The sequence below is a fragment of the Pinus tabuliformis genome, chromosome 5_1 (assembly GCF_031772625.1).
Source record: "Pinus tabuliformis cultivar Carrire ecotype Pingquan chromosome 5_1, CPIR1, whole genome shotgun sequence".
NCBI classification, from domain to species: Eukaryota; Viridiplantae; Streptophyta; class Pinopsida; order Pinales; family Pinaceae; genus Pinus; species Pinus tabuliformis.
The window spans coordinates 123,614,410-123,627,307 of NC_142305.1; positions in this window are offsets into that span (position 1 = coordinate 123,614,410).

The window sequence follows — 12,898 nt, forward strand, 5'->3', positions numbered from 1 at the left end:
CAAACATTTGAAAAGGAACACAACCTCTAACCTTTTCCCCTACTTGTAAGAACAATTTGGGCCAATAAAATCCTCCCCTCAAAATCTTGTATGCTATTGCTCTCCAAGCATAATGCCCCCCACAAAATCCTGTATGAAAATGATCAATGATTCCTTCAGTTTCTGATTCTGTTAAACATAATAACAAAATATTCAGTGGATCTTTCCAGTATAAATTTGCATTTATAATGCAGTACTTGACTGATTTTAACTTAAGGGTTTTACATTGGGTTTTGGAGAACGATGCTAGACACTCAAAATGGATCAAGAAATTTACAATATCTTGATACCAGTTTGACAAAAAGAATTTTTCATCAATGTGTATAGGATTGATCTGCTCTACAGGTAGAGTTTCTTATGGATTCTCCCCTTTAGGATGAAGGGAAGGTTCTTGTGGATTCTCCCCATATGCAAGGATAGAAGGTTCTTGTATATTCTTCCCTTGTATTTCTGAAATAGAATTGATTCCAAGTACTTTGCAATTGGATTCAGCTAGAAGCTTGGCTAATGCTTGACCTTTTACTAACTTGGTAGTCTTGATAGTCAGATCAAACTCCAGAATTTGAGTGATCCATCTGCCACTTTTCCCATCAGTGTCTAGTTGGGTTAGGACAGTTTCCACAATGTATTAGGGACATAAGTAGTAATAGGTGAATGTAAGACATACATTCTGAATGATTACAGGGCTTGAATGAGGGCATAGGCTTGCTTCTCAACAATGTCATACTTAAGCTCAACATCTCTCATAACCTTGCTGAAAAGGGCTATGGGTTTGTCAGGGGAATCTTCATTTTTTCTGTAATAGAACAACAACAAGGGTTGTTTAAGAGGCAAACGAGAAAATACTAAATGGCTTAGTATAATCAGGGCTGGCTAAGGTGGGAGCTTCAAAGATAGCCCTTTTTATTTGTTCAAATGCATGCCTAGAAGAGGTAGTCCATTTGATTTCATGGTCCTTTCGGAGCATGTCAATTATATCTTTTACAATCTCTACATAACTTGGAATAAACCTCCTTAGAAAATTAATCTTGCCTAGAAAAGCTTGAATTTTCTTCTTGTTTTTAGGTAAGGTCAATGTTTCAATGGCAGATGCTCGTTTAGGATCAATTACTACTCCCTCCTTTGAAATAATATGGCCCAAGAGTTTTCCTTATTTGACAACAAACAAGGACTTCTTAGGGTTTAATGATATTCCATTTTTTCTACACCTGTCAAAAACCTTCATCAAGTGCTTTAGATGTTTCTGATCAGATTTAGAAAAAAATAGTAATGTCATCAAGATAAATAACCACAAATTTATTTAGCTGACCCATAAAAGCTATGTCCATAGCTCTTTGAAATGTTGCTCCAGCATTGGTTAAGCCAAATGGCATCCTAGCGTACATGAATGTACCCCAGGGTGTAGTAAAGGTTGTCTTCTCTTTGTCTGATGCATCAACATTCACCTGATTGTAACCTGAAAAACCATCAAGCATAGAAAGTCTTTGTGCTCTTAAAACCATTTGAAATAACTGATCCATTTTTGGCAAAGGATAATTATCTTTTTTTTTTTTGCTTAAGCAAGATTCGTGCCTTCTATTTCATTAAATCAAACATAATTTACAATATATATACTTTTCCACGCCACTGAGTGGTGAAAGACATAGAAGAAAGATGTCTTAAAGAATATAGGCCCTCCAACCTTAAAACGTGCTTGCCAAACACATTTGAGTACAGTTAGAAACAAGCGATGGGAGATGTAGGGCCCATGTACCCTCCCTACGAATAATCGCGCCAACAAACCCTTAGCCTTCCTCAAAAAATCTGTTGTTCATGATCCTACTTAAACCCGACGGTGGAGATGCGTATCGATCCAACAAGAAGCCAGATGTTAACCCCCCGTCCCCACCAAACCGCTCGCACCATCTTGATCGTTGATTGTGCTTGCAAGGATCCGATGACAGCGCTGATAATCGCTCACCTGAAATAACCGAATTTTATTGTACGATGAGGATGGTTTTCAGACCCCGCCCTCATCCATGTGTCAATAGTTGTATGGTATCGCTGCCCCAAATTTGAAACCGCCTCCGGCTTGAACGAGGTGCGATCGCACCAAAACCACCCGAGAAGTGGTTTTATCTCCCAACACTGGAAAAAATGGGAAGTGATGCCGCCTGTTATACTCCTATAGTAATAGGTGTCATATTTCATGATTGACTGTTTGAGCTCTCTAATATGTTCATCCTTTCCTTACTGTAAAGGTTTCCATATTATCAAAAATTCCAAAAAATATTAAAAAATGTAAAGAAGGTATACGCTAAAAACAAAAATCAAAGGGTGAAAAAAAATAAATGGTCAAAAGAAAAATGAAAAGAAATTAACCCGAAATAAAAATAGACCAGGAAAATGTGCAAGTCCAAATGCCACTACTTTTTCATTTGCTATAAATAGAGCATCATGTACAACTTGTTAAATTTTGCCACAACTGATGAATGGCCAAACAACTTAATCTTGGCCAGTTCATGTTTGACTTTCATGTTTTAGAGATAGAGAATAAAAATCTATCCAAACTATTTAATCTTGGCAGATAAGTAGATAGGTAGAGAAGAAAAGGAGCTCAACAATTTAATTTGAGCCCTTGGAAGTAATAAGTGCAGACTTAGGTAGGCTTACCATGAAAAGAAAAGAAAAGCTGAAAAGGGTTTGCTAGTCTAAATGCACCCAAAGAAAGGAAGAAAAAATGCTAGGCAAAGTAGGCTGGGTAAGTAGACTGGAGTTGCAAGACGAGACTTGTGATGAATCATGTCTCTCAATGGGGTTTCACTTTTATCACAGGTGTTATGGCAGATATTTTTGATGCAACTCAAGCGAGGCAGATTTCTTGACTAATTTCCCTTCCTGTCTTTCCCTAAAAACATTCACTAACTGCCCCCAAAGGTATTAAGATCTGCTTAATATTCTTGAGACATCCATTCCGTTTCAAAGTAACTGCCTAAGTAAGAATCTGTTTTACTTAGGAAATTAGCCATATTTCTTGTATAAACTCTTTTTGCCCCTTTAGCCTAAGTTTTTAAACATTTTAACTTAGTGCTTTTCTTTTACATCTTTCATATTAACAATTTACATGTTTATTATATAAATCCCTATAATTTTTCACCCATCCCGTATTATGTATATATAACAAAAACTCAAAAAATACTATATATCCCGCCCTTGGTCAAATTATAAACCATAGCACTATTTGTCAGGAATTAATGGCTCATTTGGAACGTATTAATAGCCCTTACCACACCATCCAAAGATTAATTAACCCCACGTTAATTAATAAACCAAATCACCCCGCGAACCAATTAAAATAGCCCCGATATGATTAAAGCGTGGTTTAATATGTCAGGCCCGTGCACTTAACCTCCCGCCATCTCCATAGAGTGCCCACCGTCAGATCAACCACCTCACCATCCGATGGTTGTTATCCATTTCGCGACCCCCCCATCTGCCGCATGTTAAGTCCTGGGGAACCGGCGGTATTGCGCCTGTACCAGGGATGCGTGTTACTCCCTTGCAGTGTTCACTGCCCTTCCACCCCAAACCACCTTCCCCCAAAAGTGGTGTGGGAAAAACCATTTACCACTGCCCCCTTGATGATGTCATCCACTAACATCAACTGTCCTTTGCTGACATCACTTGCCACATCACCCTCCACGTCACCACCTTGTCATCTATCCTGTACATCGTGCTGACGTCAGTCGTCCCTCAAGTCAAAATTTTCCTGCCAAAATTCCTTTTTGTCGAATAAAGGGATAAAATATCATTTTTGTTATGTTTTTCACTACAAACAATGCTACAAGCATAAATCAACCGAGTTCAAAGTTCAGCTTCGATCGCCTCCTGATCAGAAAAGATCCATCAATGAGCTCATGGCCTTAATCAAAATTGCTACTTTATAAATTCTTCCCCTTCAAACATAGTTGAAAGAAAAAAGAAGGGTTTCCGAGCTTGCAGAAGGGGGAAACAGAGATATATTGGGATATTATGTTACCCTAACCAGTGAATCGTCTGAAGACATGAATTGCCAGGGAAAGGAGATGAGGAAACATGTTAGCAGATCTATTTTGCCGGACGGCAGTGAGTAGAAGTAAAAAAGCATTAAAGAGTATCAGATCAAGCATTAAAGAGTATCAGTGTAGAATTAAAGACAAGCCAAGTCAGAATTAAAGAGTATCAGAGCTGACTAAGAGAAGCAAATCATAATTTAAAGATCCCATTTAAGACAGATAGTCGGCACTAGTGTTATCGGGAAATCTAGTGTCTATGCAGAGCTACTAGTCCCAGTAAGGTTGGTAGCTACCTTAGAAACAAACAAACAAAAACTATTTTCGTTTTCCTTTATGAGAGGTAGATAAAAGGGGAAAGAAGGAGACCAACCTCTGTCTTGCTCTTGGTTCCTTGCTTGATTCCTCTCCCTTCTGATAGATCTTTGCCACTTGCTTTCTCGTTTACCCAGCTTCAAAGAGTACCTGTAGAATCAAAGCAACATAACACTATCCAAGAACAGAGATCTACTATCATAAATAATATAGGACCAGATATATATTGACCACACAAATGCATGTATCATCAATCATACAAGAATGTGGAGGAAAACTCGAATAGCTTTATTAATAATCAAGAATAGCAAAGAGGATTATAACCAATTGTTCTGATCCAGCGTCATCCTCCTAGCAAGAAAGCCCTTCTTCACCTCATGAAAATCTTAGATCACCCAACACTATGATGTTACACCAAGAAATCAGCAGCACTTCCTTACAAGATACAAAATTCCAGCCTCTAGCTCTCTGGGATGAGGGATCAATATATAGATGTTTGTAAGGGGGGTGAGTTAGCTTTTGAGTTTTGATTAGTGTCCTCTCTCTGATAGTTCTTGATTCCATTTGGAGATTGATGATCTCTTAATCATCCCTGGGTGAATGCAGAGAGGCAAGTGTCACAGGAGAAGTTTCTTGAAGATTTCATGATCCTCCACCTTGCAGATTGACTTTGCCATTTGTCCACTCTCACCCATTGCACCCCATAGAAGGGCTTTTCAGTATGCATCACACCTCCTGTGTGCATTTAGGTGGGATGCAGTGCACTTTGACCATGGAGCAGGTGAGATGGTCCAATTTTGACCAGTTCTGAGTAGTTTTTCATGGAGAACTTCTGGGAGATGATGTAATCAGCTGACCTTGTTCTTTTAGGGGCTAGAACAAAACTTTTAGGGACTTAAGAGCCCTTGGTTTATGGACATTTATGATTGGGGTTGCAGTGCCCAAAAATGTATATAACAGTTGCCCCCTAAAGCATGAGGTCGTTAATCTTTTTGATGTCGGGTGAAATTCTTTATCATGAGGATCTGAAGTTTTTTTGAGCTGGAAAGCGACCTGTAATAAGATACAATACAATACATTATCTTTATAATATTTTCATGATCTAGCTGAGGCGGGCATTCCCAAGCTCAGCTTTATAAATTCATTTTCATGTACATAAGACAGACAATCGTCTGTGTGCAGACTGATGATTCTGGTAGAGCCATCATCCCTTAAGTTGGATGATTATCTGTGCAGTAATGATGTACATTTGATGTCTTTATTTTCCTTAATATATATCGCAGCCCGGATGGATGAAACTAGATCCAGGGTCTTCAATCTCGTTCGATCTTCACTCAAAGTACAAGTCGATCCATGTGAGAGATGTTCTAGAGTCGAACATGGAAATACATCGCCTGATACCAGCCAATGATGTAAGTTGTTAACAGGCACAAGAGGAATCACCGATAATGATGATGACCCTCAAGGTACTATAGTACAATTCACGTGGTGTGAATAAGGGACTTGGCGTCGAACACCACGGAAAATCTTTCGGTCGAAGGCCATTGATGTAAACCTGTCGCCGGAAGTGAGAAACTTGCCATTGAGGCATGCAAGCTTCAAAGTACTGAAAGGGTTGTTCCTAGATCGACTTCTTGGATAATGAGCTGATGTCGACAAGAAGCGATCTGTCATAGGAGGGCCTTAGTGAATCCCACATTAATGACACGGAACGGAGCAAATGATTTTAATGGAGGTGAAAACGATCTGATGACATAAGGGTCAAGGTGGCGGTCATGAAAGAATGGAGAATAAATGTATTGTAGTGGATTAGACACAGGTGAATTCTCTGAGCGACTTCTCTTGAACATATCGGCAACACTGACATGATGGATTGGTAGCGTTAACCCCAAATATGGATGGTGTGATGGACCAATGGTGATATGACCAGTGAATGGAACAACCCAACCCGACTCAGATGTGGAGTGAAAGTGTCATGTTCAAGAGCGACTTGCTACCAATAAAGCTTCTTCAAGTTTTCTTCCCAATTTTTCCCTAGTCATTGCTAACCAGTACCTCTTTATTTTTGTCAAGCTTGAGGAGGATAACATATGCTTGTTCTATAATTTTCCCTTCGATCAAACCCATCGTTATTTTTTAATGAGCCTAGCGACAGTGAAATTCGTTCTTGTCTATATGGACATGTTTGTCGCTATTCAGTTTTAAAGAGTTTAATGACAAAGATAACTCAGTCCTTTTCAATTTTAGAGAGTCTGAAAAGGGACGTAAAGAAAACTTCAATAATCCTTTTTCGTCATATAATCCCTTGAGTCCGAAAAAGTATAAAAAATACAAAGGGGATGAATTTTCGGTACTTTTAACGAGCCGAACAAAACAAGCGCTCGATCTTTTTGTGTAATAATCCCTCAAGTCCAAAAAGATTAAAATCTAAAGGAGGGATAGCACTTTCGGTCACTTTAACGAGCTGGAGAGGCCAATTACCCATCAATCTTTTCATATTTTATGAGTCAGTTGAAAAGAGCTTAAAGGAGACTCGTTTTTTGAGGAACGAGTGATAAATTTGGGTAGCAGCTAATTCCAGGTAAGGTTTGGAATTTTCCAATCACGCCAGTGTCACAAGGATGGCTAACAGGATAACTATTCGCAGCCATTCCTCAAAAAGGGTAAACAATCAAATGGAGGTGAATGATCGGCCAATATAGAGTGGAGGTGATGATGAGAACACGACCAAGGCTCAAAGTTTGATGATAATACATTCACGATGGTTATTTACCAGAAATTGGCTCATTTTTTAATGAATGAGCTTAAACTCTGGGGGAAACATTTGCTCATTGCTTATGTTTAATTTTTAACGAGCTTGAACTCCACATAAAAACTGCTCATGGCAGGTTTATTTTTTAATGAGCTTTAACCCTGCGGTAACACTGCTCGTGATAAGTTTGCATGCCCCCAGCATAATGACGCAAATCGAGGTGCATTCCCCCAAAGCTTCATTGCATTCAACACGGTGGTTGGAATGAAGGTTTACCTCTGAGATCTTTGAAAGTCTCGACTTGGATTTTACGAGATCATAATCAAAGACTCGATTTGGAAAGGGAGTTTTTTCATTTTTAATGAGGTTGACACAGTAAAAGAACTATCCTCATGACTCCTTGTTTCATTTTTTAACGAGGTCGACACGAGATAAGAATTGTCCTCGAAATCCACCGTATTTACATTATTTGATAGAAAATCAAAAACTGAAGGATGATTAAGGTCATTGGAATAATCTTCGTTGTAATCTAGGAGATGGGAATGATGGTGGTAATCTTCCCATGGTGCCTCTCCTAACATCATTGACCGAATGATTCCTTTGTCTGTAGAATTTACATGCGACCAAGGATCTGAAGAGGTACCATCTTCCTTAGACCTATCTATCCGAACACTCGATGAGCATTGATTTGGGTTTGCCCCCCAGGCCAAGAAAATTGATTGCTACAATATTTCTAAAATAGCAATGATCCATGCTGACAAAATGTTTAGGAATCTTCCGAATCCATTAGATATAGAAGATTTCATATTGCAGGTTTCCACTGTGGCCACTTCCGCCAGATTACTCTTAGGCGGTAGGGAAAAAGTACCCATTAAGGCAGGGTCTTTTAGGAGATCTACCCCGATATTTTGAAGCGAATGATTGCTTCCATGGATCATTGGAATGCTTGCCATAACTTGTGAACTGTTGGGGAGAAATGTTTGTTGGTCGACGATTGTAATTCCTCCTTGAAAGGGAAATGAAATCTTCCTAAAGTAGGTCGACACAACTGCGGCCATGGCATATATCCAGGGCCTTCCCAGTAGGATGTTGTAATCGAGGTTTCCATCGATTACTTCAACATCAATTTTTACTATTTTGCCCCTAGTTCAACTTGCAAGTTACTTAAAATCCCGTATGGAGTGTATGACCGTCCATCAAATGCTTTTAACATTTTTGATGATTGCGACAAGGGTGGTGAGCCTAAATTTTTCCAGCAACTCATCGACATAATACATGTAGATGCCCCCTCATCAATAATTATTCGGTGAATAGTTTTGTTGAGGGATTTCACTTGAATAAGGAAAGCTTGTTGAGCTGGTAATTGAGGGTCATATCCTCTGTGATTAAAGGATACAAGATTGGAATCCGTTGGGTCAATTCCACCTATTACTGATAATAGATCCTGCTTTTGGGAGAGGCAATTTTGTGGTACCTCAAGTGTCGACATAGTGGACGGCGATTGGGCCAGGTCCTCTACTATATTATAATTCTGCCCTACTTTGGCATGAGGACTAAATGTCGATTTGTGTACTACTCCCTTTGGCAGCTTTATCATTGGTTTAGGAATAATGGGTGGCACAACTTCGGTCAAAGTTGTTGTCGAACTACTAGGTTGTTCATTAGCTTGTTATTTGACAGTTGTGGATTCCCGTAATCTTTATTCCTTGTCAAAGCATCATTTTGCTGCTTTGAGATAGACAACATAAGAACTTGGGATTAGGAAGCATTTTGATTAGCAACCAGTTTGGTTCCCGGGTTTCGAAACGGATCAGTCAATACTGCTGAGGTTTTTGAACTCTTAAAGAGTTTCTTAACTTTAGCTTTATGTGGACAATCTCTCATCCGATGATCCTCATCGCATATCTGACACCCCGCAGGGGGTTTCCTTTGCCCAGAAGGGTTTGCAGAAGGTTTTTTAGGAGATGACTTATCCTTCTTCTTTTTCTTCTTGCCCCCTGGTTGCTTCATTTGTTTGCCCTTGTCGGTCGACATGGCATTTACCTCCGAGGAGAGAAGTTCTTCATTTTCATTTTGATCAGAAATCTTACAGGCTTTTTTAGAGGTAGCCTTTGTTGATTTCGTGTCTGTCGTACCAATCACGCCATCACCGGCGTGAGAGTCATTGTTTGATTTAGGAGGAGGAGGAATGGAAAATTCTGGCCTGGGAGCATCAGGGATTTTATCGTAGAGCGTGCCAGACTGAGTATAAATCAAGTCTAAATATTGCGCACAAGCAATAACTTTCTCTTTAGTGACGACTCCTCCCTTTGCCACATCTTCTGTAATGGAAGGTAATAATGACTTAATAAACCATTTAGCTAAAAGCTGATCAGGAACATATGTTTTTACCATTCTACAACGACGTCGCCACTCATGAATATGATCAGATATGTTAGTGGCCGTTATTTTCTTGAAATTGGTAAGAAGTTCTGTGCCCGTTTCGTACCTTATGGGTACTAACTGAAAATGGGTTAAAAAGGTTGTGGCTAGGGCACTGAAGTTATCAAACGAAGCTCTAGGTAATTCGATATACTATTTTGCTACCAGACCAGTTAACGTTCTCTAAAAAAGGCGAAGCCTAATCGAATCATCATTTAGGGTGTTTGATGAACACCACAGATGAAATGTCATCACATGATTTGACGGGTATTCACCCGGATTCCCATTAAATTTAGGAATATCCGATGGAATTTTGTGCGGAATCGCTGGCCACCAAGGGGCGTAAGCAATTAGATCGTTCGTTAGCCGATTTAGATCCGGTAACTCTAAATTCGCCACGAAGGGTAACTGTTGATTCAGGTTTGGTGAAGCATACCCAGGATAAGATGGAATTGCCTGAGCAGTTGGTCTTTGCATACCAGCATAATGCATTTGATGCTGGTAACTTTGGTAAGGTTGATGGGCATAACCATTATAGAATGGTTGATTTTGATCGTTTTGAATATACAGTTGCCCATTATTTGCAAAGATTTGTTGCTCAGATCCTTGGTAAACCTGTTGGAATTGCGGTTGTTGATATTACACCAGCCATGGTTGTGAGGCCATGTGTTGTTGTCCAATACTGGTTGTTTGACCAAGATGAGGGGTAATTGTACCCGTTTGGGCCTGTGTCATTCCACTAATTGGCGATTGTGGTTGAGCCGCAGGGAGAAGAGGTTGTTGCATTACAACTTGAGAAACCTGAGGTTGGCATACAATAGGAAATGCTTGTACTTGCGACACCGTCACAATAGCTGGCGTAGTTGGTATATTTTACATAGGTAAACATTGTTGCATCGAATATACAACTCTTGGTTGTTGAGGCAATATTGGCACCCAACCACTAGATGTAATTCCAGCATAACCTGAATTTTGGTGTGAACTCTCGTATGGTTGTCCTCTCAGAGGAGACAATGAAAGGGTATATTGCCCCCCATACGGCGGTAATCCGGTACTTAAAGTTATTGCTTGCCCTTGACAACCGGATTGCCCAAATTGACATCCTAAAGGATCAATTTGCTGAGACTCAACATAAGAGTTCCCGGATATTATTCCAGATGAACAAACGGGAATGGACCATATTGTCGAAATATCCCTTGAGTGGGCTCCATCTAGCGATTGAGAGCTATTTGGGACAGATGGTATGCCGACGAACATTGTTGGAGTGACGATAGGAAGTTCTGACATCGCTGTGTCGGATGAAACAGTCCTAGATGCCGACGGTTGTTTAGACATTTCTAGTCTATCCAAAAGATTTCCTAGCGATTCTACAGGAGATTCCGATAACGGTAGACTAATTTCTGATGAAGAAGGATATAGGGTGATCCCGACTCCAAATTGCGAAGGAGTATTAGATGGAGGATCCTCCACAATCTCTTATATAGCAATCAGACCAGGTGGAAGAGGTAGACCATCAGGTCCGTAAAATATTTCTGGTGCCGAAGAAGGTATAGAATCTGCAGTCACAGATGTTTGGGGAATAACACCTTCCGAATCAGTTGTAGATGGAGCTGGTTCAGCAATACAAGTATTTACCTTCACATTAGGATCATCTCTACTGTTCTTTGGTGGCTACGGAACTTCTTCTATAAAGGTAGGGATACTAGAAATGGTTGGAGTAACTGGAGTTTCCGATGGTGTTGGAACACTTGTTCTAACTTTACCAGGGGATTTGGAACCGGTTAAACAAGTTCGCTTCGTTCGTAACAATTTTGATTCTAGAGAAAAAGACGGTTGACTCGTAAGCCTCCGTGAACGACGGGGTTTCAATTGACTCCACGATTGCGAATTACTCAATCAACTAAATATCTAGGGGAAATATGTTTCTGAATTAAATGAATTTTAGACGCTTTGACACAACTTGTTTTTTCAATTTTTAAGAGTCGAGAAAAAAAAAAGGATGACTCTAGTCGCCTTCAATTTTTAATGAGCTTGAAGTGACAAGTTCTCAGATGGACCTTTTCCTTTAAGGAGTGAAAAGGAACGAAAGAGACTACTCTGTAAATCTAGACAGAGGGATTACCAAACCAATCGCAAAACTGCAGAATACTTTTTACAGTACGGCAGTCAATCTTCCTGAATGTTGTGTTCAGTGCATTGCGATCGATAGGGCGGCAGACACGGCTTCCTATGGATAAAGGATAAAGCCTATTGTGGTCTACCAATATATACTCGACGGTACGTGGGAGCACAAGTCCGTACTGGCACTTATCGTCTCAAAGTGGAGGAATCACCCAAGCAGCAATGAAAACAACAGTTACCAGGCTTTACGACGCCGGAATATGTCTCTAGCCTAGACTTCTAAATGTTGTGCGTTAGGTTCCAAAGCGTTTTTAGATTCATTAAATTTATTTTACAGTTGATCTTGCTTAAGAAATTTGCCTTTCAGGTTCACCGCGTGATGTAGATATACAATTCCTAAAATATAACCTAAGATGATAAACAATCATTTAATCTTCTTTTTGCAATGAAAATCCTAGCTACTAAGGAAAGAGAGATGATATTCTTTCAACATAGAGTAGAGAGCACACACTATATGCACTATCCTAAATCAAACCAACAAACAGTCTAAATGCAAATGCACATGCATGTATTTGTTTTTAGCCTTCTTAATGTGTGAATGATAAAAAGAAATCTAAGCGCAAATCTGAATTATTTTTCAAAGCGACATTACTAACAAGTTTCTTTTCAAGACAAAATGAAGACAATGACGACACTTTGTTATTTGGTATTGAAAACTTTCTTTCAACACTTGAAAAACTTTTAATTCAAATCAAATACAAGAGTAACAGTGTAATCGACTATCAAGAACAATCAGATTCTCTTCTATGACTGAAAATGACACTTGCGACACTTTCAAATCAAGAAACGGCAGTTCAATTACGCTACTTCTTTGTAAAAGAGAACTGAAAATGGATCACAATACATAAAAACATTTACATTTCTTTGCACAATAGAGGTGGAATAATGACAAGGAAGGGGGTTTCAAACAGAGGTATACTGATTACAAACAGCAAAACTCCTGAATAGAGCTGAAAAGAGTGAAAAAACCAAAGTCTGAAGGCAAAATTATCCCTTTCTAATCAGCGCACCTGTTACATAGGGATTCCAGTATGCATCCCACCTACAGCACACGGGAAGTGCGATGCATACTGAGATCCTTGAAGAGAGGGTGCGATGGTACAGTGTGAGACTTTTGATATAGTTCTTGATCACAGTTTGCAGCACAGTTCAGGGATTT